General features: G+C 40.1%; 1 long non-coding RNA gene across 3 annotated transcripts in view; it reads right to left on the reverse strand.

Moving 5' to 3' along the window:
• The window catches only part of LOC144294172 (uncharacterized), a 206,293-nt gene that overhangs the window by 119,004 nt on the left and 59,625 nt on the right, over window positions 1–27,664 (reverse strand). Inside the window, exon 1 of one of the 3 annotated variants that reach the window (XR_013361616.1) lies at window positions 8,373–8,762. The exons of 1 other annotated variant lie outside the window; for it this stretch is intronic. This is a non-coding gene — a long non-coding RNA (uncharacterized LOC144294172). Of the gene's footprint in view, window positions 1–8,372; window positions 8,763–27,664 lie in introns of those variants that run through there. One more of the 3 variants, XR_013361614.1, reaches the window with a different exon arrangement.

Here is a 27,664-nt window from a genome sequence, read left to right on the forward strand (position 1 = left end):
CTCCCAGAAAATATTTCTTTTAGTGTGTTCTCCTGCTCAAAATAAAATGCAAAGACCAATTCTTCCTATATACTTCATTTCTTCTTTAATTAATTCTTATTTACAGAAATCTTTCCCCAAATTTATCTAATATTAATTTTCTCTCCCTAAAATTCAATCTTTAGCTAATGATTTTCCTAATTCCATTTCATTGCTGAATGTCATGTTAGACCAAGTTAGCTCTATTGTGCATGTAGTTAGTATATTGGGTGGCTATAGGAAGCTAACTTCTGGCCTTAGAATAAGTGTGCTGAGACTTAACACTGATGGAAGAGGTTGGCCTTGGATTTTCCACATTCAGAGCAGTGAAGTGAAGGGTTTTGTGGGGATCCAATTAAGGTGACTAGAGTACATATTTTTTAACACTGTTTAACAATTGAATTGGTGAATCTAAAAAAAAAGGGGATAAGATCTATATGGAGTCTAGGAAAAGTGGCACTAATGAACAAGAATCTAGCAGATGAGAATGTTCCCACCACTAAACATAGCACAATCTCATCTGTGGCCTAGAGGAAATACTCCCCTATAGTCATTCAATTCCATTCCTTCTGTGTCTACTCACTAATAAACCTTCAGTTACAAAGTCTATTATTATCTTTTGCCAAGAAAAATGTCCTTGGGTGGCAGGCACCATTATTTGGTCATAGGAATTGAAATCTTAATTTGTAAATTAATAAATAGTACATTCTAAACATGAGTCATTTCCCCAAGCCTCATCAAATTTGAGACACTGGCAAGTTTGTTTCTCAGATTGCCCACTACAGTTTTTTTTTTCTTTATTTTTTTATTTAAATTCAATCAGCCAACATATAGTACTTGCAGATGTAGAGCTCAGCAATTCATCAACTGCATATAACACCCAGGGCCCAGCACATCATGTGTCTTCCTTAATGCCCATTACCCAATTATCCCATGGCCCGACCCACAACCCCTCCAGCAACCCTCAGTTTATTTCCTATATCATGGCTTTTCTCCTTTTCTGATGATTCCCATTCAGTTTTGCCCACTAGAGTTCTGACTCTGCAAACCCTCTCTAAGAAGTGAGCCAGTCCCTTTTAGTATCTTCAACCCATCATTTTTATTTTCAACATTCTATCTGAAAACAACTTGACAAGTCTCATTCTTTTCTCTACACTTTCAAATGTTTTCTTGTCTAAGATGCTAGAGAAGCTTTTAAGATGGTCATTTGCCAATTTCCAATAAATATGATGTTGAAACTCCTCATTTCTTAATTTTGTGGATTACTGTTCTATATTCAAATAACCTTACATTTGGCTTTGAAGCAAAACATCTTCTGAATCAAATGCATTAACCCTACAGAGACCTGACTGATGGAAAGTGAATATATTTTGGGGCTAAACAGACATGGTTTGAATTCTAAACCCATTTGCATTCATTTGCTACATGAGATTAGACAAATCCTTAATCTCTTCTACCCTCAATGTCCTTAATATGTAAAAATAATAATTCTTACATCACAAGATTATTATAAGCATTCAAGGAGAGAATATATATTTAAGTATCTGAAACTTAATGGTTATTCAAAAACATTCATTTCCTTTTCTTCAAGTAATCTTGTCTGGCTGATAGCTTCAGAACTCAGTAGCATTTGCAGAGCTTGTAACATCTTACTAAAAGGAATTCTAGTCTAAAACTCTAACAATTTTTCCTCAAAGTGTAAGCCATAAGTTTATTGTCTTGGTCCACTACTAGTTATATCCTTATTATCAGCTATAATTCCAAAAATATGGGTTTCATTTTTATATATAATTAAAACTTTTTCCTACACTCCTTTAAGGAGTCCTTAGATTTATTATACGCATAGTCTATGTTTACAAATCTAATGCAGGGCCTGGCACAAAGCTAATTCTCCTTCTTTCCAGTAATTACTATAATAAGGTTATGAGTATCAAGAACAGTTGTAATTTGTTATACACACACATAAATATATATATATATACACAAATATGTATACACATAGTGAGATCCAAGAGGAAACAGCAAATTTGACCATCCATTTATATTTATTAGAATATTTCCCCTACTGGTTGCTCCACCTGAAATCTATTCTCTAGCTCTGATCCTGTATGGTCTATGCCCAAGTTTTAGAATCCAACTCTAGCTCTTGACTTACAGTCTGCGTCCTTGAACAGAAAAGATTGCAAACTGTAAAAAAGCATAATAATGAAGACTTGCAGATAAGCACAAGTCCAAAATCTGAAGAAAAATTGAGTCAGAATGGAAAGAAATTATATTCTATACAAACAAGCACATTTCTTGCATTAATTTTAGATTTCATCCAGCCTTGACCTATTCCTGCTGCCAGCTCTGTTATTTCTGAGCAAAGTGTCAGGAGTTGTGGGGAAAGCCACAAAATATTTTATAAGGCAATAAAAATGTTAGTGGGCCAAAGTATTCTTTGACCTATCTGAAGGGCAGAAGTGTCATACCTAAAGGTTGTATTTTCCAGTGATTTGGTTAAATCAGTCTCATTTCAATATCCAAAATAGATTGTAAATAGAAACAACCACAAATTATGCACAACCTTAAAGGGAAAACTAACCCAGAGGTCAATCTGCCACTGGAAGGCTCAGTTGAACTTGTCTGGACTCCCAGTTCCATTGCCCAAAATAATAAATATCTCTCTCCACAGTATCTACAAGTCAAAAGTTCATTTTCTCCTGTTTCTACTGCCTCTGAATCCCTGGCTCTCTTGAAATCCATAGCACCCTCAGTTCCTTTCCCGGTTTCTAAAGGGAAGCCAGCATTCAAATCAAGTACTTTATGATATCGGAGGATTCCTGAAGACTCAGGGTACACATGGAGATGCATTACCTCCCAGAGCTCACATATTCCTAGAATCTCCTGGTTTCAGTCTCAAACACCTCTGGGACAACCAATGAAACAATGTCTTCAATTAACACATAAAACAGATTTAGAACATACCCTGGCCCCTTGGGGCAGAGGAGGAAGAGATAACTAGTGCTACCCTAAACTCATAAAAATGCTTTTCCTCAAAAATACCTTTCACTTTCTCAGGAGAATTCCAGTGAATTTCATTTTCTCCAGTCCATTACACTAAGAAATTCAAAATGGCAATCTTGGACAGAGTTAGAAACCAACATTTGTGAGTGTCTATTATGCACCAATCACTTTGTGTTTACCTTCTACACCCCTCACGAAGCCAACTCTGTGCAGTCTGCATGATACAAAATAAGTAACTTAGGTTCAAAATGTTCCATTATACTCCAGGTCTCAACACAAGTAAATGATGGAACTGGAGCCTACTCAGCTCAGACTGACGGCAAAACCCAAACTTGCCCCTAACCTCCACCTGCACTACTCTTAACCTCTTAGTAAAAATCAGCCACTCTACCAGTTCCCAATTAATGCCTCAAGCTGTGGAATGACTGAAGAGCTGGAAAGGTAGCAGAGGAAGTCCAAACCATATCAGGAAACAGCTCCACAAACTCTTCTTGTGTCTTCCCATTGAGAAATCCCAAATTCCAAGTGCTTCCTCTCAACAACATTGCTACTACCCCATAAAAATGTTTGCAGGTGACTCCAGCAAGGCATTCCAAGAAAAGAAAAGCCTATACTTTACTGATCTTCAGTTAACAAAAAGCAAGAGTCCTTTTGGACCTTTTGCTTAGATGCAAAGAAGAGGAAGAAGAAGAAGAGGACGAAGTAGAAGAAGAGGAGGAGAGGTAGAAGGAGGAGGAAAGGGAGGGAGGAAGGGAGGAAAAAGGGAGTGGGGAGAGAGGGGAAGAAAGGGGAGGAGAAGAAGAAAAAGAGGAAGCAGGAGGAGGAGGGGGGTTTCATCCATGTACATACCATTTATAATCTCCATTTCCTCCATTTTAGAAAACCAAACCAACTAGCTTCCCAGCCCATTTTTATCTCACATTTATGCTGCCATTTCCCAATTCTGTTGATAGTTGATAGGGGGTATATTTACAAACATAACAAGGAAAAATCTTTCATGTTTGGCCTGATCTACTTCCCATAGCATCTTTAAAGATTTCTTTCTTAGGGGAACAGATGTTTGCCACCACCCTGTACAATGACTGAGAAAGAAAATGCTTACTTCCTTTTGAAAGCATGTAATCTCAAGATGCCAAAGCCATCTTCTGTAGAATTTCCGTGTGTAATGCATATTCTCCTACTGAATTCCTGTGTGTGTGTGTGTGTGTGTGTGTGTGTGTGTGTGTGTGTGTTTATGAATCTGTAGAGGGCAGGGGGAACAGACCTAGAATAAGGGACAACCTGTTAGAAAAGTCCCTGGGATGTACAAAACAAGAAATAACTTCAACAGCCAGCTTGGATCACTTAGACACTATCTTTAGGTGATACAGCATGATTTGTACACTAAAGTATGGGAAAAGTATAAACATCCATCACAGGGAAAGCAATAAATTACAGAGCACTCACACTGTGAATCTTGTGCAATCAGTACAAATAAATAAATTAGAGCTTTTTTCATAGGTGTGGAACAATATCAACAATATCTTGATAAAAAAAGAAAAAATTTATAGTAGGATACTGTGATATATAATACATCTATGAGTTTTATTATAATTAAATATTATATACAACTGTGTCATGTGATTAATGCCCAATAAAAGAGGTTTAGGAGGTGTTAACAGCAGTTGTCTCTGGATATCTGGGACTATAGATGTCTTGGATTCTTCTGTTGGCTTGTCTGTATTTTCAGTTCCTGCTATAATGAATATGTATTACTCCTTTAAAAATATGTTGTAAAGTTATTTTAAAATTAAATGATATGCGCACATGAGGAAACTTTGGCATTCTAGCAGCATTCAGAACCCAATCAAGGGCACCTTTTTCAAGGGATGTTTCTGACAAACCCAAGTGTCTACAGGCAGAGAGTCCCACAGTAGGCAGAAACATTCCTCAGGGTTCTCAGATCATCAAGCCAATTAGGGGCAGTGTCACCTTGATACTCATGGCTTATGCTCCTGCACAGTCAATGGCAAGCATGAGCTTCAAAGGGCAAGGGAGCAGCAGGCTGGAATTCAGATGACTTAGCAGCTCTCGTGTCAGTCTCATAATCAGAATGAAGCCTGACTTCCTGGACAAGAAGTATACATTCTTTCCACATTACTCCAGTTACCTAGTGCTAAATAACAAACTCCTGCAACCTTAGTGACTTGCACAATGGGCATTTTATCATGCTCATGAATGCTGTGGGTCAAGAGTTTGAGCAAAACATAACAGGGATGGCTTGTCTCTGCTCTACAGTGTCCAGAGTCTAAGCTAGGAAGACTCAAATGGCTGAGGACTAACACACTGGGAGACTTCTCCCCTTACATGTCTGGTGCCTAGGCCAGAATGGCTCAAAATCTGCGTTCCACATGTGCACCCATATGTAGAAGCACCGGCATGTGGCCTCTCTGTATGACTTGGGCTTCTCGCAGCATGGAGACTGGGCTGCACATCACAGTATCACAAGAATGAGCATTCCAAGAGAACCAAGCAAAACAAAATTGGCATGGACTTTTATGACCTAGCCATGGGGCTTACATAGTGTCACTTCCATTATACTGCTGGTCAAAATAATCACAAGACTATCTAGATTTAAGGGGTAAGGACACAGACTCTACCTCTTGATGGAAAGAGTATCAACAAATTTGTGGTCATTTCTCAAAACCCCACATGGATTTATCAAGTTTCTGCTCTGTGACAGCCACTGGAACTGGAGCTAGAGAAATGAAACACAGACACATATCTGTACTGAGAATCAGAAGGGCTAGGTACCTCCCTGCTGTGTCTCACCAATAACTCACCATCTTGCTAAGAAGTGCCATTTCTCCCTCAGCCAGATTGCAATAGTCATGTTAGTCATGTCAGGTTGAGCCATATAAAATTACCAATACTCAACCATTTCTGACCTAAAAAATATTTCATTTGGGTCAGCCTAATACTTGACCTAATGCTACACTGAAATATGAAATGTTCCTGGAGGGGAAATACTTAGTGCTCCTTAGTTTTTTGTTTTTGGGGATGTTTGTTTTTGTTTTGTTTTTTTTAGCTTTCTTGAATGGGATTTTGTAATATTTCTACTAAATTTAAAAAGAAATTGATATTCCTTGCTGGCTTATTTTTTAATTAAATAATTAATGTCTAGTCTATGCCAGAGTATATGTCCTGTGAGTATGGTTCTACTCTAGTACATCCTGGTAAACAACCTTTCTAAAACCTTTCCAGGGTTTCATCTATGGTACTCTAATGATGCTTACTTTTTATTAACGAAATTCTGGATCCTTAGCAATTTTACAACATATTTGAATAACGTGTCAAAGGTTACACTTATGCTAATATGTAGTGTCCTCAGTATTCACCAGGTGGCTTTTCTTTGGTTACACCAGAAGTAATGGTGGCCATGAAACACCATCTGTACTTAAAATCGACCACATTTTCTACTGTTATAGATACATAACCACTGAAACAAGTTGGTATAAGAATATAATAACATAGTATAAATAGAGACAGGCAAGAAAATATTTTTCTGGGCAAAACTAAAAAATCAAGAAGGGGCACTTGGGTAGCTCAGTCAATTAAGCACCTGCCTTCAGCTCAAGTCATGATGTCAGGGTCCAGGGATCAAGCCCTGCATCAAGCTCTCTGCTCAGTGGCGAGTCTGCTTCTCCCTCTCCCTCTTTGGTCTCTCTCACTCTCACTGTCTCTCAAATAAATAAATAAATAAATAAATAAATAAATAAATAAATAAAATCTTTAAAAACTCAAAAGAGGTTAAACAATAGGCAAATTACTAAAAGACAATTTTGCTGCAAAATAATGCTGCAAAATAACACACTGTCTCTTGAACAGCCCTAAAAATTGGGTCTAATGACAAATTACAAGATCAGAAATTTCCAAATGTGTTTTGAACAACAGACTATAGAAGTATGCAGCCTCTCAAAGGCAATTGTTCAAAAGGTACAAGCCAGTATCAATATTTAGTATGTTTATTCTCCTATAGAACTAGATCAGTCAGATTACTTCACTGGTAGGGTAGTTAGTATCTATGCCCAAAATAATGAATGCCTAGATAAAGCCAATTAAAATACTGTATATGCTAAGGGCAGCTGTGAAAAAGAAGAAAAAATCCTGTCCATGGATCTGAAGACCCAGAACTGAACTAATTAGTAGGGTGACCAACTCATTCCACTTTGCCCAAGACTGTCTTCATTTTAGAACTGAAAGTCCCATGTTCCATAAACTCCCTCAACTGTAAGAAAATAGGACCAGTTTATCAACCTACTTAGTAGTTAACCTTGAGTGAATCATTTCTCCTTTATAAAATTCAATTTCTCCAACTGCAAAATGATTTATTTAAAAAACTTGATTTGTGTACTTGCTAGGAGAACAATAGAAACAATGTTTCAAAGCACACTTTTTCATGTCTACAAGCCTTTTGTTACCCGACCCAAGGACAACCAGACAGTGGGCCAGCCCTCTAAAGACCTTACAGTCTTGGTCAGGAGCCTTTGTTATAAAAATTCCATAAATAATTCCATAAATGAGAGATGCTGCGGCCCCTCTTTTTCCAAAAGGGCTCTGCGTGCTGCCTAAAGTCAGAGGAACCCAGAAGATCCATATCCCAGGAAAGGTGAACCAGGAAAGGTGACTTGGAGCAGTCCCTTATTTAAAAAAATGTTTCTCAACAAGGACTTGCTTTGCATTTCTCTTGCCAAACAAGAGTCTCATTAGCCTTCACATTTAGAACTGAATCCCCCTTTCCTCCCACCCCAAACAAAAAAGCATTAGCTGGAGGGGCAGAGGGGAAACAATATGAAAGCTCTGCTTTCAGCAAATTTTGGAAATATTTTCCTTCCAAGAGCTATCAGACACATTTCCTCTTCCTAATGCAAATTAGTAATTGGAGAAAAAAGAAAATGCTAAGAAAATGCTTTCAGACTTTTACACTAATAAAGAAGACATCAAGCCTCTCCAGTCAGAAAGCTGAGCAGGAATAATAATGAAAATTTTCCAGCCTATCGTCTAATTAAAAGTTGCCAGAATTAGCATATGTGCCCCTCTCTGGGCTCCGCGGGGGCCGAGCCCCCCCTCCCGTCTCCCAGGCTTGTCCTCCCTGAGCCTCTTTCCTTCCTGTGCCCCACACGCTCCCACATCTTCTCTCTCTCTCTCTCTCTCTCTCTCTCTCTCTCTCTCTCTCTCTCTCTCCCCTGGAGACAGCCACAATACATGCTCCCAATGAACAGAGAAAATGAAAATCACCTTCCTAGAGGAAGGAAAGTGCATTTGACATCCCCCTTGTTCCAGGGCGTGAGAGACTCTGATATAATTACCTCAGAGAGGCTGCAGGCAGATGGCGAGCTCGGCAGCCCTATGTCCTCGGGCAGCAGGACACTGCCGAGATGCTCTCCGTGACATTTTGTTCAAGATGTTTCCAGCACACAAAGCCGAGAGCTGGCAACCAGCGAAGGGGCCTGCGGAGCATTCGTTAGCCTGAAATTAGGGCCATGGCACACTTGTGCTCTGCAGGGCCAGGCCTCCCTCGCTCTGCCGGGACGTGGTCGATGGCCAGTGCCTTCTGGAGAAGCTGAAGAGCGAGAGAAGTCGGTGAGGAGTGTGCCGTGCCTGACCCCGGCCCTGGCATCCCCTCCGCTCCTGGTCTGCGGAAGCCACCCCAGGAAGTCCGGGGAGCTGGGGGCTGCCAGGCCGGTGCTGGGGTAGTGCGGAAGGGACCCTGGAGCACTGAAGACTGTGTGGCCGCCCGCCAGCACTCTCCTCCTTGGATTCTCATCTGCTCAACACTAACTCTCCAGGAATTTCTCCCAGGGTGTGTATCGCTGTCAGGGTAACACGCTAGTTGCTATAACAAACAGTCCCAAGGGGCACCTGGGTGGCTCAGTGGTTAAGCATCTGCCTTTGGCTCCGGTGTGATCCTGGGGTCCTGGGATCGAGTCCTGCGTGGGGCTTCCCGTGAGGAGCCTGCTTCTCGCTCTGCCTATGTCTCTGCCTCTCTCTGTGTGTCTCTCATGAATAAATAAATAAATCTTAAAAAAAAAAAAAGCAGCCCCAAATTCCAGTGGCCTCAGATAATAGGGGTCCATTTCTCTCTCCTGTGTTTATTTCAGTGTCATGGGGTGGTCAGCTCTCATTGGTGCCTCTCCTCCCAGAGGATCCAGGCTCCTTCCCTCAAACACATGGCCTCTAGGACACCATGGGAGGGAGAAGCAAGAGCATGGACAATTGCACAGAAGGATTTGCAGCCAGGCCTGGAAGCATCTTTTGAATGTCAGGACATTGGGAAGTTGCTAGCATGGATGGGAGTAAATGAGGTCAGGCATGAGAAGCCAGAGAGCAGTGTGCTAAGTCTTCATGATTAGTGCTTTAAAAAGACAACTAAGACTGCATTAATGTGTCCCTACTAATGAGGAATTTCCAATAATTGAGACAAAACTAAGCTTACTTTTGTCAGCACATCTCCTCTTAGATGCAATTAGAGCGTAAATTCAGCGGAACAAGGGTGCTGGAATATCTGAGACCTTGCCACTTTTAGCCAATCTCAGGATCCCCCCCAAAAGGAGATCATCTAGGCCTGCATCCAGGCCACAGCGTATGATGCTTGGATGTGCGGAAAGTTAAGTTAGATGGAGCTAGGGCTCAGGAATTGCCTTGAAGGGACAGCAAGCCTCTGAAGGGAGGAGGAAGGATGAGCAGGGGCATAGCCCCATTGGGCTGACCATTGCCATGGCAGGCATTAGTGAACCATCTTCACACACACGTTCATCTATTTTAGTGGTCACACCCAAGACACTTCATTCTCCCCTATTCTCGCCTTTATGGGTCCCTACCCAGCACTGGGGGGGAGCTGAAGGAATAAAGGAGTCAGAGCAGAACGGTGACAGTTGACTGGGACAAAAGATTAGATCTGACTTCAGGCATCTAGAAGCATATATATGTCCCAGAAATCAATAAATCTACTTAAAATCCCTTCTAGATATAAATTATATGCTATACATAAATTATATAAAGCGATCTCCTTTAATATCTACACATTCAAACAACATTCATTGAGCACAAACCAACCATGTGCCACACTCTGTGCCCGATGTCCGAATAAATATTCACCAGGTTTCTTCCAAGAGTTCACAGCCTGGGACCCTATTGCGGGCTGCATTGTGTTATATAATTAAACAGGAAAATATGTGCTGCCTGTCATTGCAATAGGAGGATAAAGCACTTTTAATCACTGTGCTGAGAGAGGTGAAGCAAGTTTCTCAAGGTCACACAGCTAGGAAATAGCAAAGGCAAAATTCACATTGAAAGAATTGAACTTCCTGAAATCTATTTCATTTTAGACTTGATACCACATCAGACACACATCTGCACTCTTAATTTTGCTGCTTTTTGGTTTTGGTTTCTAGAGTCTTTAAGTCCATACTTATTCCAACACACAGGGCCATAATTTGAAACATCCACTCTCTTTGCCAGAATGTCATGAAAGCTAACAAGATCATGTCTTTCAGTTCTTTGATCATGTAGAAGACAAACTCAAACAGAAGTTCATATTGTTATAGTGATTATAGTGATTATAATTAATATGAGACAACATAATGATAAGAACATGATGTATTTATAATGCCTAATTAGAGCCATTTTATCATTATTTTCTTCCTATGCCTAATGATCATGATCATCATTATTAATAATGATCATAACCACAGGAAGACAATAACAACAGTGATGACAAACGGCTCAGTGCCAGCTCAGTGTTCTCAGAGAAGACTACTCCTCCAACAGTTTCTTGTCGGTCAGAATGACTTTGTTAGTTATGAAGTGACAGTTTAATTATAAATGACAAGCAGCATTACTCTACAGAAGGAAGAAAAGGCAACCCAAGCCACCAACACAATATAGGGATGATGCCTCCTTCTCCAGCACAATTGATATGCAAACATATACTCAGCCATAACTTCCAGCCCAACCTCCAAGCCAGCACCAAGGTTCACCCACCTAGAAACTGCGCAGTAGGAAGGCGCATGTCTGAGGTCCCTGCTCTCCCACTGAATCTGGTTCCTGGGACCATGAAGAAGGTGCTATTCTATTTTCACACAGACTTGTGATAAGACCCAGTTTGGTAGTTAATTTTTAGTTTGGAGGCTCAAGTGTGAACTTGACAGGGCTAGGGGATATCCAGTATATATGTATGTATACACATATATATGAGATATAAATTATTTTGAAAATACACACACACACATCATCAGTTCTCTGTCTCTGAAGAATGCTAATATACTTGGCACACCTTAGATACACAAAGGAAGATACTTTAGGTTTCAATCCATATATGCCTGAGATGTGTCCAAATATATTAGGGCCTGGAAAATGATAGCTAAGGCTTGGGTTCCACAATGGAAATTCACAGCACGCCTCAAAAGAGAAAGATGGTGCTTCTTTTGCCAGCAGATGCTATATACACTGTCCACTTTGAGCAACACTAAGGCCACAGTGCTCCAGCTGAAGAACTCCCCAGCACTCATCACTTCTGAAACGTGGGCATCCCTTCTATTTCTGCCCTCCTCTCCAACTGCCCCACTCACACTGCTGAAAGTCCTTCTCTCCCCCTTTGCAGAACAGCCACCACCACCCCATACCTCCCATTAATGAGGCAAAACTGGTGTGAACATTAAATCACCAGGCTCTATCTCTCCAATGACATGCTCACCCAAAAGCAGGCTACAGAGGATAGTAACACCATTTGTGAAAGAAAGAGGGGAACAGAAGGTGGAGACAGAGAGAAAATGGCAGCCATCTCCAGCAAAAGAAGGAGCACCAACACAAACACCCAAAGAATCTTTATTGCTGTGGTCCAGAACATACTAAACACAAAACAGTGACCTGTTTTGTTACAAATCCTGTAGGTACACAGACATGAAACAATACCTATTTTTTTAAAGATTTCATTTATTTACTCATGAGAGATGGGGGGGGGGAGGGACAGAGACATAGGCAGAGGGAGAAGCAGGTTCCATGCAAGGAGCCATGGGACTCAATCCCCAAACTCTGGGATCACGCCCTGATCCGAAGGCAGATGCTCAACCACTGAGTGACCCAGGTGCCCCAAACAATACCTATTCATACACTTAGAAAAGTATCATTGAAATTCATTCATTCATTCAACAAATATGCATTGAAAATACCAGGCCCTGAGCTAGACTGTAAGTACATATCAGTAAACAAGACACACAGCCCAGTCCCCAGGAAACTCAGGCAATAACAAACAAGTTATAAATTGTGGTAAGCGGGGATCCCTGGGTGGCGCAGCGGTTTGGCGCCTGCCTTTGGCCCAGGGCGTGATCCTGGAGACCCGGGATCGAATCCCATGTCGGGCTCCCAGTGCATGGAGCCTGCTTCTCTCTCTGCCTCTCTCTCTGCCTCTCTCTCTCTCTCTCTCTCTCTCTCTCTATCATAAATAAATAAAAATTTAAAAAATAAAATAAAATAAAATAAATAAATAAATAAATTGTGGTAAGCACTCTAAGGGAAGGGTTGAAACTCAACCCTGTAGAACAGTTATCTGAGTGTTAAGAGTGTAAGTAGTCTGAGTCCACTGTGCATTCTGATAGACATTTGAATCTTATACTCTGAATCCTCTGTGTGTTGTTTTTAATAGCAAGACTCATAAGAATAATTTTTGGAGTAAATACCAAGTAATATTCAATGTACAAAAGCAGCAACAGTATCAACCACAGTGAGCACCAAGCTGACTCTAACATCTTGGACTATGTGGTGAGTTTGCCAGTGCTCTCCAGCACGAAGACTTGCCACAGAACTGGTTTGAAGAAATAGAGAGCTGTCACATTTCCCATTCACCCAAGCATCTTCTTAGGCTTATGAAGAGGGCAAAAATAGTGCCACATGCAGCAATCTCACATAATTTTAACACATGCCCCCCCAGATTAACCCCAGAGCTTTGTTGACAATGCAGAAGAGATGCACAGGTAGAGGCCATGATGGAGAGTAGGTAGACAGTCACAAACTATCCCAGGATTCAGGAGATAGGCCAACTATAGCTCTATTTGACCATCAATTTGCCCTTCATCCCACACACAATTCACCTTCTATGAATACCCAAGATTTCCTCTCTCTAATGTCCCTTCTCCTTCCTATTTCCATTTCTACTTTCCATTTCTGAGAACAGCCACAGGGTCTTGGGTCTACTCTCATTGACCACAGGGAAATACGTACTGCTATTTGTAAGAAGAGGCTTAAAGCTTGCAGAGTCTTCAAACTGGAGCACCTACCAGCTCTTTCTCTTAACATTGACCCCTCCGTCAATATATAACTTGGATGTAGTCTCTGCCCCTTTGCCAAGCATGAGGTGAAAAAGAAACCTATCCTGGCACTTGGTTTTCTGGAGCTACTAAGATTGTTTTTAATGAAATTAATCAATAATGGGCCCTTTCACACCTGAGACTGTACATGTTCCCATTCCCCAAAGGCTGGGGTAGCTAGACCCCCCATATACTCTTTAGTTTGCTTCCTAAACAGGCTCTTCCCAGAGCTAATGCTGTGGCACTCTGAAAAGTGTGGACCAGCCATATACTGTCCTTATTCTCCTGAGTATCAAGGTTCAAATCCCAGTTGCAGTCAGAGAGAAAAAGGAAGCTTAATGGGGAAGCCAGCATCTCTGCCATTCTAAAATCCAAGCTATAGTCTGAAATAAATAAAGTGTTGAGTTCTTTCAAAGGAAATAAGGAGGATGTGATAGAAAGACTATAGGAAGCCATGGTCCATCCGAATCACCATTTGCTTTCCACCTTTGGGTTTTTGATCATCAACAGTTCTTCTACCTGGAATCTTCCTATACCCCCTTGATTAAATACCTAGCAATAATTTCAGGCTTAGTTAAAATGTTGTCTTCTACAGGAAGACTTCTTTTATTTATTTCCCTCATAAACAATAATATTATAATAGTAACATATATTGAGTGTTTACATAATACTGGTATTGTGTGTATTTGTTCCGATACAATTCTCAAAACCATATTACCAATATTATTGTTATCTTTATCATTGTCCTAATTTATTATTATTTTTGTCATTATTATTAAGCTCAGTTTTCAGATGAAGTCTATGAAGGTAGTTTTTGTAAGATCACACGGTCATGGAATCATGGAGCTCCAACCTTTGCCATCCGTTATAACACTTGGCCATTTTTAATAACTATTAGAGTAAATGGCTATTGAAATTTCTATAGGCCTCTATGCCTTTGACTTTGATTCTGCCCCTCAGTCTGTTATCATTAATAACAATCCCACCTCCTCCCCCAAAGGAAGCCTGTAATATATAAATGCTCATCAAATGTTTTTATTTGAACTGAACTACTTGAGTAACAAGAGGCAGGATGCAGATAAAGAGATGGATACAACCCTAACGTAAGCTTAGTCATTAACTTTGAAAGTGTGGTCTTGGGTGAGTCACACCATTTCATTTATTCCACTGAAAAGGCAAAGAAGCCTGGCCAGCTAAACAGGTGACAATTTCAGGATCAGAAACAAGGCCATACTAGCCATCCATCCCTCTGGAGACATCCTCAAACAAATAAGAAGAGCCCAGAATGGCATCTAACAGGCTGCAGAGATGTGTATATGATACCAGCATTGTCAATCCCATTGCCCCAGTCTCCCACCAGAAAGCCTAATGCACATAGCAGAGCTCCAATTCACTTATTTAAGAATAAATTTCTGTATTTGTTTTCTATTTTCTGCAATAAATTACCACAAACCCAGTGGCTTTAAACAACACTCATTTTATTATCTCAATTTCTGTGGGTCAGGAATCCATACATGGCTTAGCTGGATTCACTGATCAAGGTCTCAAGGTTGAAATCAAGATGCTGACCAGAGCTGTGGTTTCATCTGGGAGCTCAACAAGGGAAGAATCTGCTTCCAGATTCCCATGGGTTGTTGACAGAGTCATTTCATTGAGGCTTTCATGGTAGTTTCTCCAAAGTCAGCAATGGAGAAAGAGACTCCCTGTTGCTTGGAAACTTTGACTTCAAAAAAAAAAGAACAAACAAAAAATAAAAAAAATAAAAATTAAAAAAAAAAAGGAAACTTTGACTTCAAAGGCCTGCACTCTCTTTTAAGAGGCCCATCCAGTTATGTCAGGCACACTCATAATAATCTTCCCTATGATAAACTCAGTCAACTGATGGATCTTAATTACCTCTGCAAAATCCTTTCACCTTTGCCATATAAATTAGCACAATTACGAGAGTGATCCCATTAGAAGCAAGACACAAGTTCTGCCCACACTCAAAAGGAAGAAATCATATAGGGCATGACACCAGAAGATCATAAGGGTTATCTTAGAATTTTGCCTACCACAACTTGCCTCCATTTTCTCTCAGAATAACTTCTGTTGCCTCAAAATAAAAGAATTCAGGCTTAAGTTTGGATCAGGCTAATATAACCTTATTTTCTTCAGGAAATTCAATTTCCAAGTTAAGGTGTCTTCTAAATGACTGATTCTGTCACCCAGATACTAATTCTCCCCCATGTTAACCATTAAGACACAAAAATGTTTATTTGGAGTCCTTATTTTTTTCTTTGACTTTCCTTTTTAAGATGTTCCCATTATTTCTCAATAATGATTTGGGTCATACTTCAGATTTCCTTTCCCTCCCTCCTGTTGTTTCCAACACAATAACAATAATGACAATGACAGCATTGGTAATGACAGTGTCAGACAGTTCTGACAGAAGGGAATCGCTCCCTGCACCCCCTTTAAAGACTTCCACAATCGCACATCTGTCAGGGGCTGATGGGAAAACAAACCAAATTAAGTTTAATGTCAAATTGTATCACCTCCTACTTGTGAACTCTCTCTATTTCTTTGTCTCAGAATCTGTTGAACGTGATGGACAGCAGCGAACCTCTGATTAGCATATTTCCTATTGCCATTTCAGGTAAATGAATCTTCCCTCACCAGGATTTGAGATTCCAGTCAGATTCTCAATTCCATCTGGCGAGTGATTCTCATTATTATGCAAATGTCAGCTTTACCTGAAGGCAAGAGCTTTCTTCTTAATATTTAAATTCCATCTCGTTTTCATTGATCTCTAAACAACAGCTCATCTTTAAACTTTCCTTGGAGAACTTTTTAGGGATGAAATGTCCCCTGAGATTGTTCAGTTCCCTCTTTAAAATAGATTGGTATGATTTGGAGAGAGGTGGATAGGACTATTGGAGAGAGGCAAGGAGGACATTGCCCCATCTTTGCTTCCAGAACAGAGTTTTTGAGTGGCTTTGGCTGAAGTTTGATACAGAGTGCCCTTCTGCCAGGGCAAGGCACTCAAGGAGACATCGACCGGCAGAGATAAAACAAAGTCGACATTCCAGGCAAGCCTCTGTTTTAAAGAAGGCACAGGAACCAACAAAAGAAACCAACTGTCAAGGCAGTGTATATCAGACAAGTGAAAGGAACGAAGTGTCTGGCGGCAAAAGGACTAAATCCTGGCAATTCAGGCCAGCAGGTGGGCAGGCTCAGGGACTGGGCCCGGAACTGGAGGCGGGAGGATGATAGATGCCGGTTTCCACATGCACTGAGACTCTGGAGTTCAGTTCATTGCCACGTCAGGGTCCCAGTTACCAGATTGGGGCCTGATGTGGCAGTTTAGTGGCCAAGAAGAGATACCAATCATTCCCTCTACTGATCATTTTCTCCTTTGTCCAAATCCTCCTTCTCAGAAGGATTGTGTACCCTCAGCAAGTATGTCATCAGCATAGCAACGTTTAATTGTACCCGTATGGACACCTGACCAAAACCAAACCAATCAGATTCTCCAGCAGGAAATGTGGAATCAGGATTCAGACACTAGTTGGTATCTATCTATCTATCTATCTATCTATCTATCTATCTATCTATCCCTTCCTCCCCCTCTCTTCTCTCTCTCAGTGTTTAAAAGGAAAGTTAGTACAGAAGCAGACCAGTAAGTCCATTTTCTAGTCTCTGTGCCCCCTTCTTCTCTAAGAAAAAGTCTACACAGAGAATGAAGCAAACACATGTAGAAAAACATGAAGGATGGAAGGATGTCTTATAAACATTGGTCACAACTCTCCACTTTATGACCTACTCTAATATTTGAAACCTAGAGGCAGAAACCATGCTGAGAAGTAGAATAGTAAGATAAAAGCTTACTAAGATAATAGTAAGATAATTGCAGAGGTTAGCCAGGACACCCAATACTGCTTCACCTTTCTCCTTTCACTTATGAACTGGCTAAAGAGATCATGTCCTAGTGCCTCAGAGAGGTGCAGTCGCTGCTTCCCAGTCACCTGTGATCGGTTCCTTCTTTTCTACCTCATCTATAGCTCCTGAAGACATTGAGATTTTTTTGAAAACTGGCTGAAAGACTAAAAGATAAAGCTTCCTGAGGTACCTGGGTGGCTCAGTGGTTGAGCGTCTACCTTTGGCTCAAGTCATGATTCTGGGATCCTGGGATCGAGTCCTGCATCAGGCTGTTCACAGGGAGCCTGCTTCTCCTTCTGCCTATGTCTCTGCCACTCTCTCTGTGTCTCTCATGAGTAAATAAATAAAATCTTAAAAAAAAAAAGATAAAGCTTCCTCATCATTTTCTCATTTATCTCTAATAAAAGGGTCAGTATTTTAAACTTTTCTTCAGAAGAAAGAAATGTTTTCAAATGCTTGGGCTATTTGGGACATTTTTGTCAAACAAACTGTCAAACCATCATTCTCTCCTACTATATAACTAAAGGATATGAAAACAGGAAGAAGAAGAGGAAAGATGAGAAATAGGAAGATAAGGGGTAAAGAGGAAAAGGAGAAGCTTCTTACTTTTCATATGCACTATTCTTGGTACTTCATGTACATTATCATTTTAATCCTCTCAACCTCCTCATGAGGTAAGTAATGAATACCAGAGGGATTACTGTATGGTGGACATGCACAGGTTCTGGAACCAGATGGCCTAAATTTGAATCTCAGCTCTGCCATTTATTTAATAACCTTTGCTTCAGTTTCCTCATCTGTAAAATGGGGATGATGACAATAGGTGAGACTTACAGGAGTTTATACATGCAACAATGTCAGAATAGTGCCTCTCATAGAATGGGCACCCTACAACACTTTGATTATCATTATTATTACCATTTTACAAATGAAGTAAACCAATACATAGAAGAATTAAATTACTTGCCCAGGGTCACATAGCTAGTAAGTGACAGAGTCAGAAGTCCACAATATAAATATTCTGCTCCATAACTCCATGTAGTTTTTGCTCTCTTGGTGCTCTATTCTGTATTTTAGGAAAGTGAGAGGTGATGGAGCTGCTAAAAAAAGAAAAGGAGTAGAGAATTGAAGTAAATACAACCACCTGGATTGCATTGTAAGGTCCTGCCTCATTTTCCCTAGAAGTTACTGCAACATCAAAGAGAATGGAGAAACAAAAACCCAAATTCCACCTTTAACAAACTAAAATGGTCTTCTGAAACTGAACCATGCTAAAAGAGAAGAAGCTGTCAAATCTAATGAAGAAGTTCACAAGGACAAGCAGGTACACACCTCAGACAAAACTGGTAGAGTACAGTTGTCCAAACAAGATGATGCCTACAGAGAGAAAAACAATTTCTCATTTGTAGCAACATGAGAGGATCAGCGAGCTGTCAGAGGAAGTTTTCTAGGACCCATTTAGCACCAAGTGTTGCACAGGAAAGGAGTTCAATGAGGAAACACGGAAACACACAGACTCCGCAGGAAGCAGACTGTGACCAGTATAGATAGAAGATAGATTCTCAATTGCAAACAACCATGCATTGGTTCTTTTGTTTGGTGATAAGTAAAAGCTAAAAGAGCTTATCCACTCTCAGGTGCATACAACTGTATATCATAAGGTCCTTCCTCACCCAAACCTAATGGAAAAATAGATCCATAATTAATTTCTTTTATTCAAAGATAACCTAATAAAAAAAGAATCAATACAGATTTATATAAGAAGACCATATAAAAATTAAAATAAGATATTAATTCTAAATCCAGAAAGTAAAACATTGACCAGAAAAAAATACAAAAACTATTATTGACAAAGAATAAGAAAAAAATTACTAATATCACTAAGCATTTAAACATTAGAGGAAAAAAGCAACCTAAAAATAGAAGAAAATATAAGGACAAATCTTCATGACATTGAATTTAGCAAGAATTTCTTGACTAAGGGATCCCTGGGTGGCGCAGCGGTTTGGCGCCTGCCTTTGGCCCAGGGCGCGATCCTGGAGACCCGGGATCGAATCTCACGTCGGGCTCCCGGTGCATGGAGCCTGCTTCTCCCTCTGCCTGTGTCTCTGCCTCTCTCTCTCTCACTGTGTGCCTATCATGAATAAATAAAAAAAAATAAAATAAAATAAAAAATAAAAAAAAAGAATTTCTTGACTAAGACACCAAATAACACAGGCAACAAGAGAAATTAGGACTACATCAAAATTTAAAAATTCTGTACGTCGAAGAAAACAAGTCAAAAAAACAACCCATGGAATGGGAGAAAATATTTGCAAATCATATATAATCATATATTTGATAATATGTTAATATCCAGAATATATAAAGAATTCCAACAGACTGTTGGTGGGAACTGCCATCTTAGAGTCATTCACTGAAATGACCAATACAAAGAGAAAGAGGAAGGTACTCACTCTATATTCCCTAGGTCCTTTAGAAAATATGGAGTTCTTCCTTTGGCCACATACATGTGAATCTACAGGAAAGGTGATATTTCAGGGCAGCCTGAGTGGCTCAGAGGTTTAGTATCGCCTTCGGCCCAGGGCGTGATCCTGGAGACCCAGGATGGAGGCCCCAGTCAGGTTCCCTGCATGGAGCCTGCTTCTCCCTCTGCCTGTGTCTCTGCCTCTCTCTCTCTCTCTCTCTCTCTCTCTCTCTCTGTGTGTGTGTGTGTGTCTCTCATGAATAAATAAATAAAATCTTTAAAAAAAAAAAAGGTGATATTGCAGACATCAAGGGAATAGGTACTATTCAAAAAGGAAAGTCCCACAAATGTCATCATAGCAAAACTAGAAAAGTCTACAGTGTCACTCAGCATGCTGTTGGCATTGTTGTAAACAGAAAAGTTAAGGCAAGATTCTTGCCAAGAGAATTAATGTACGTGTTAAGCATATTAAGCACTCTAAAACCCAAATTAGCTTCCTGAAGTGTATGAAGAAAAATGATTCAAAAAAGAAGGAAGTCAGAGAAGCGCACTTTGTGAGAACAAACGGAAAGGAGCCTTTTGGAGCTCACGCTCTATGAATTCATGGCATGATAGGTGTTAAATAAATGAATAAATAAATAACCTCTGGACTATTTAAAAAGAAAGAAAGAACTATAATTCAACAGCAACAACAACAAAAAACAATTACAAAATGGGCAAAAGACTTGAGTAGGTCTTTCTCTAAGGAAGATACACAAATGGGCAATAAGCACATGAAAGATTAACATCACTAATCATAAGGGGAAAACAACCCAAAAGACCACAGTTGCACCCATGAGATAACAATGAGGTAATATTTTGCACCCATTAGGATAGCTGCAATTACAAAAAAAAAAAATTTGAAAAGGGTATAGAGAAATTGGAGCTTTGTTGGTAGGAATATAAAATGATGCAGTAGCTATGGAAAACTATATGACAGTTCCTCAAAAAGTTAAAAAGAGAAATAGCATATGATCCCATGATTCAATTTCTGGGTATATACCCAAAAGAAATGAAAGCAAGATCTCAAAGACATATTTGCATAGCACATCCATGTTCATAGCAACATTATTCACAACAGCCAAAAGGTAGAAGCAGCTCAAGTGCCCATCAGTAGATAAATGGGTAAACAAAATGTGCTCTATATGTACAATGGAATGTTCATCCTTTATGAGGAAGAAAATTCTGACACATTCTACAACATGCATGAACCTAAAAGGACATTATGTTCTTTGGAGTAATCCATCGGTAAAGGACAAATACTGTATGATTCCACTTAAGTACCAAAAATAATAAAATTCAGAGACAGAATGTAGAATGGTAGTTGCCAGGGGCTAGGGAGTTGTTTAAATGAATACAGAAATTCAATTTTGTGGATAAAAAGAGTTCTGGAGAGCAGCACAACAATGTGAGTGTACTTAATACTTCTGAACTGTATACTTAAAAATGACTAAATGTCAAATTTTGTGTTATGTGTATTTTACAACTAAAAATAATTTCATTTAAAAAAAAAATTTTATAGGGCACCTGGGTGGCTCAGTCGGTTAAGGGTTTGCCTTCAGCTCAGGTCATCAGCCTGGAGTCCTGGGATCAAGCCCCATGTTGGGGGGCAAGAGTGTCCTGGCTCAACAAGGAGTCTGCTTCTCCCTCTCCCTTTGTCCATCCCCTCTGTGTTCTCTCTCTCTCCAAATAAATAAATAAAAGCTTTTTTTTTAATTTATTTTTTATTGGTGTTCAATTTGTCAACATATAGAATAACACCCAGTGCTCATCCCGTCACGTGCCCACCTCAGTGCCCGTTACCCAGTCACCCCCACCCCCCGCCCACCTCCCCTTCCACCACCCCTAGTTCATTTTCCCAGAGTTAGGAGTCTCTCTGTCTCACTTTCTGATATTTCCCACTCATTTTTCCTCCTTTCCCCTTTATTCCCTTTCACTATTTTTTAAATTCCCCAAATGAATGAGACCATATAATGTTTGTCCTTCTCCGATTGACTTATTTCACTCAGCATAATACCCTCCAGTTCCATCCACATCAAAGCAAATGGTGGGTATTTGTCGTTTCTAATGGCTGAGGAATATTCCATTGTATACATAGACCACATCTTCTTTATCCATTCATCTTTCGATGGACACTGAGGCTCCTTCCACAGTTTGGCTATTGTGGACATTGCTGCTAGAAACATCGGGGTGCAGGTGTCCCGGCGTTTCATTGCATCTGTATCTTTGGGATAAATCCCTAGCAGTAATAAAAGCTTTTTTAAAAAAAATTTTATAATATTAAAGATAGCGCAAAGTAGAGTTACAAAGTTTCTGCCAAGATATATAATGGAAGATAAGAGGAAACAAAGCATGCAGTGACAGAGCTCAGGAAATATATGGAAAATCATCACAAATAGTAAATCATCAAAAATATGAAGTCTATATTGAAAGGAGCACAAAGGAGAAAAGACATTAGTGCAACACAGAAAGCAACAAATAGGAGAAGATGGCAAAAATGACTAAAACAAACAAAATTTTAAAGGATTCAAGAAAAAAATTATATGGAAGACATAATGGCAATCCACCACATGAATATTTGCAATATTTACTCTGATGGACAGAACCAAGCAACTAGAAACAAAACAAAACAAAAAAATTAAAGACCTACTTTTAGAAAATTTTCCATCAATGAAAAAGAAATTATAGATTGAAAGGGCCCACTGTATCCATGGAGAAGATTATTACAGAATGGCCCATACCGAGACATATCCTGCTATAGATACTACACTTGAAAAATAAAAGATACTTTGAGTAGCTAGGCCAAAGTTCCAATTACCTTAAAATAAAATTCTAATACTTCAAACTACTTGGCAACACAAAATAAAGGAAGACCATAGGAAAATGCTAATCAAATCTCAGAGAAAGTATAACCAAGAATGTTCTATCCAACCTAATTATTGTTTAAGGATAGAGGCAATAGGCCAATATTTTTCAAACTTACAAGAACTCAGGGAATGAACGGCCATGAGCCTCTTAGAGAAACTACCAGAAGTCAGAGTTTCACCAGCCAAGAAATGACAAGAGAAACTACTGTAAAAGGGCTGACAATGGGCATTGATCCATTTTGCTGAAGCACTAAGAACTATGGGAACTACATTTAGAAAATAGAATGTATGATGTAGAAACAATATTATGAACAAAAATTGAGAGGATATGGGAAAAGACAAAGGTGGAAGGTGATGTAGGGATGCTGATTTTTGTCATCTTTTCTAGGTTGGGGTCAAAATATATTTCAATCTAATAAAACAACAAGGAGTAAGATAAATATACTGAAGGATATGAATGTGAACCCTAGAAATTTCATTAAAATGAGAACCAACAAAAACTGGGTAAAAGAGAGGGGAAGAATGGAGAGAGGAAGGAGAGATAGAAGCAGAAGTGATTACAGCAAAGCCAACATGGTCTAAATAAAGAGAAAAGTGAAATTATTAATGAAATACCAGAAGAAATCCAAACAGATCACAAACTTTCCAAGTCATCAGAAAGTACACACAGGCCTCCCCACCATCACATACACACAAGCAAAACTGATCATATAATAAAGGATTATGAAAAGGCAAATAAAATAAGAGGCATAATATCAAATATGATAACAGAAGTAACATGCAATTTCTTTATTAAAAAAGATTCATTTATTTTAGAGAGAGAGAGAGAATAGGGAGGAGGGGCAGAGGGAGAGGAAGCAAGAGAATCCCAAGCAGACTTCATGTTCAGCACTGAGCCTGGAACAGTGCTGAGCCTGGAACAGAACCTTGAGATCATGACCTGAGCCAAAATCAAAAGTTGGACACTTAACCAACTGAGCCACCTGGGTACCCTGCAACTTCTTTTTTTACAATAAATATAAAGTATTTAAAAATCTATTAAAAGACCATATTCTTATATTGGATCATGAAGCAAAAAAACAACTATGTACATCCCAGAGACATATCTAAGACGATCTAACTCAGAAAAGTTGAAAGTGAAAGGCTGCATAGAGTTATGCAAGCAAATGTAAACCAGAAGAAAGTAGAGGGTCTGAAACTCACTCTCAGACTGGGTTGAATTCAGGGCAAAACAGTAGTCAACAGGAAGTAGGATGAAATATTGAAAATAAGGAAAAATAAACAGAAGCACATTAATAGAAGACTTTAATCCACTTCTCTCAACCCATGACTTAAAATGAAAAAAATATAGACAGAGTATTAAAAAAAAAAAAACTAAAGACATAAATTAATCACATAGGACTTGATGGGCTAAACTCTATACTCTAAGAGATAAAAATGCACATTTTTGGAGGTATTTGGCTCAAACCAAAGACTTTGAGAACAACTGATCTTTGCAGACTTTGAACAGACCAAAGAGTTATGTCTGGAAGGTGCTGGCAGCAGACATCTGATCTCCCTTGTGAGTTCCTTGGCAAAGAGGAAGACCGGAAGAATCACCTATAGGGACACGTACCCTCTACCCTTCAGCCTGCTGTTATTCTGTCAGGCAGTAGTAGCTTCTTGACCCCACAGACACTACCAATTCACTTGTAGGCCCAGCCACTCCAGGCAGTGCCCCACTTAGTGGGTACTCCACAGCCCTTCCCAGAATGGTTCATCCTACTACTCTATCACACCCAAGTACCTATATGGATTCAGGTCAGACCCAGACAGGATTCTACAGTTTGTTGTTTGTTTGCTTGTTTGCTTACTTGTTTTTGATAGGGGAAGCAGTTATGGGGGATAGACCACAGATTTTGGATTCAGACCACAAGTGTTTAAACCATAACTCTAACACTTACAAGCTTTGTGAGCTGGCATAAGTCACACAACCTCTCTGGACTTTAGCTTTATAAGTCACCAGGCAAAGAGATGTCATAAGACGGAGGTACTTCTCAGGGCTGCTGTCAGGACTGATGATAATGAGCATAAAGTACCTAGTACAAAACCTAACAAGTAGCACCTAGCCAGTGAATGAATGGTGGCTGCTTAGTCATCACTGTTCTCCTCAAAGCTTGCCCTGGGAGCCCTCCTGTTAGATGGAGGAAATGAATCCATGTGCTCTCAGATCATAATAATGCCAGTTGGCTCAGAGAAGGATGAGAAGTAATGGAATGGCAAGTCTGCTCTGTTCTTCTATGATTTACATCACAGCCCAGACAGCATGTGCAATTAACAGAAGCTTCACACTCCTGCATGTGCATGCACACACAGACGCACACATGCAAACACATCCCTTCCTAGGGCACTTTGGTCTAGAATCACTAAGACCTTTCTTTGCTCATTTAATGTATGTGGCCAGTAGCTGCCATGACTATGCAGATTCGCCTCTGAAAGAGCACAAAATACAGGAGGCTCTCTCTTGGGAGTGTCTCAACATTAAATCTCTCTCCTTCCATCCTTTCTGCTTTTTATCAGCCCAGCTCCACAGGTATTATTATCTCCACCTGCCCTTGCAAACTTCTGTTTCCTGTCTGATGGCTAGCCTGTCTGATGGCTAGCCATGCAGCTTGGATGACAGCCTTGCAAATAAACACAAGCAGAAAATTTTACCCAACAAACTAGAGGTTTTTCAAATGCTCTCTATCTGCAAAACTCAATTATCTTCTCTGACAGTTTCTTATTCTGTTTATAAAGGGAGAAAAACAGGGTGGATAATGACGTTGCATTTGGGACATGGACATAAGAGCAATTGACATGTAGTGACCACCTGCTATAAGTTAAGTGTTTTACATAATTTGTCCCAGAAAGTCCTCCCACTAACCGTATAGTATAAGAAATTTCACCCCAGCAAGTTTGGGGAAGCTAAATAATATGCTCAACTAATTGTTAGGCATTAGCTGACAGATCATGTATTCTGTTGACAGAGCCCAGCTCTTTAATGTCAGCCTGTGGACACAATAGTCATCTGTTGGAGTCTGTGTCCCTAGCACCTAAAAGAACATTTAGATGCTGTTATGGACTGTGTAAATGTGTCCCCCCAAAATTCACATTAAAATTCTAACCTCCAATGGGATGGTACTAGTTGCTGGGGCTTTGGGGAAGTGTTTAGACTGAAAAGAAGTCAAGAGGGCAGAGTCCTCACGATGGGAATAGTGTCATAAGAAAAGAAAGATTATAACTCGATCTCTTTTGTCCACATGTGGATACAGGGAGAGGCAGCCATTGATAAGCCAGGAAGAGAGCTCTCACCAGAACCCAACCCTCAGACTTCCCAGCCTCTAGAACTATGAGAGAAAAATGTCTATTGTTTAAACCATCCCGTCTCTGGTATTTTGTTACAGCAGCCTGAGCTGACTAAGACAGCAAACTCCTTAAGTCTGCCTAAAGACTGTGAACATTTCCAGGAGCAGACTATAAGCTGTGTGCCTGGCCACAAGCAAGATTTAGGGCAGGTGGAAAACGAACTCCAGGACAAACGTGGGCAAGCTCCTTCTAACTTGGAAGAGTTTCTCCAAAATGGAGGAAGAATAGGCAAGCCAATTTCCAAGAAAAGAGAAAGTCATCTGCAAAATGCCAGGGAATTGAAACAAATGCCAAAGTGAATATATAATGAAAGACACCTATTCCTAATTCCTGTCCTCAGAGGCAATTTCTTTTTTCCAACTTCTGCCTAGGTAGGTTGTTTTCAATCCCCATTTCTACCACCACCATCCTCTTTTTAAAAACGCTTTTAATAGGGCCCTTTGCTAATGCCCATATTCCTACATTCAGTTTAATGCAGCTATGTAAGGAAGCCTAAAGCCTGATCCAACCATGTTCATAGCCTGGGAGGAAGGCAGGCAACCTGCTGGCACAGCCATCTGCTACATCTGGTACCTCTGAATTCCGATCTGGCCTGGCAGCTGAAGCCCTGTCTCAGCCCAGCCTGGGCCATTCTCTCTGACCCTCTGGTCCTCGGATTGAGTTCTCATCCCACTCCTGCAGGCTACGAGGTAGTCCCTCTTCAAAAGCCAGTCATGTATAACAGCACCAATGTCTCCCTTTTCTTCTCCACAGACTCTGGGGATTTACTCCTCTGAAGTGCAGTTCAGAGGGCTTCCCTGTCCTCCAGACTTCATTACACTTCAGGCCACAGGCCAGGGCACCCTGCCAGCCTGTGGTCTGAGGCTCTGAGTCCTCCCTCCAAAGTTTCTCTGTGACCATGTCAGCTTTGGTTTCTTGACTTTCCAGAACACCAGGGTGGCTTTCTGTAACAGTTCTGACCACTGAATAATCACCCAACTGGATTGTCAGATGGAGTTGTCACATTGCTCTGATTTTCAAACAGTAACTGTAATAACAATAGCAATAATGAGAGCTGATGTTTAAGTGCTAGACAAGTAACTAAGCCATGTGCATATCTCAATGAATCTTCACAGGAAAATAAGGTTCAGAAAGATAAAGAAGCTTCTCCAAGACCACAAAGCTAGTAAGTAAGAGAGCTAGAATCCTAAACCAAATCTGCCTGGCCCCAAATCTTTAAATACAAATAATAAAATAACATAGTTATATAATGTTAAAAAGAGAGAGACAGAAAGAAAGAAAACCTTTTCTCCTCCACTCTCCATTAAACCTTCAAAAGAGAACACCACACAAGTTTTGTTTTCCTCATCTTTGGGGCCTCTCTGAATCACTAAGCTAATTGGCCTTCCAGAAGTTAATTTCTCAACCCAGCAAGTCAACAGCAAGATATGTGCCCCCTTGTTATCATTCACATCATGCCACACTAGAATTTACTGTTTCTATGTCTGAATTCCAAACAAGATTCTGCGCTCTTCAAGATGAACCCACAAGGTCTGGTTTATAAAGGCTCTCAAAAAAGGGTGTCATCATTGCCACAACTGCAAATTCTGCCAAGCTATCCACGCTATGACATGGTT

Source organism: Canis aureus, chromosome 22 (assembly GCF_053574225.1).
Source record: "Canis aureus isolate CA01 chromosome 22, VMU_Caureus_v.1.0, whole genome shotgun sequence".
Classification (NCBI taxonomy): domain Eukaryota; kingdom Metazoa; phylum Chordata; class Mammalia; order Carnivora; family Canidae; genus Canis; species Canis aureus.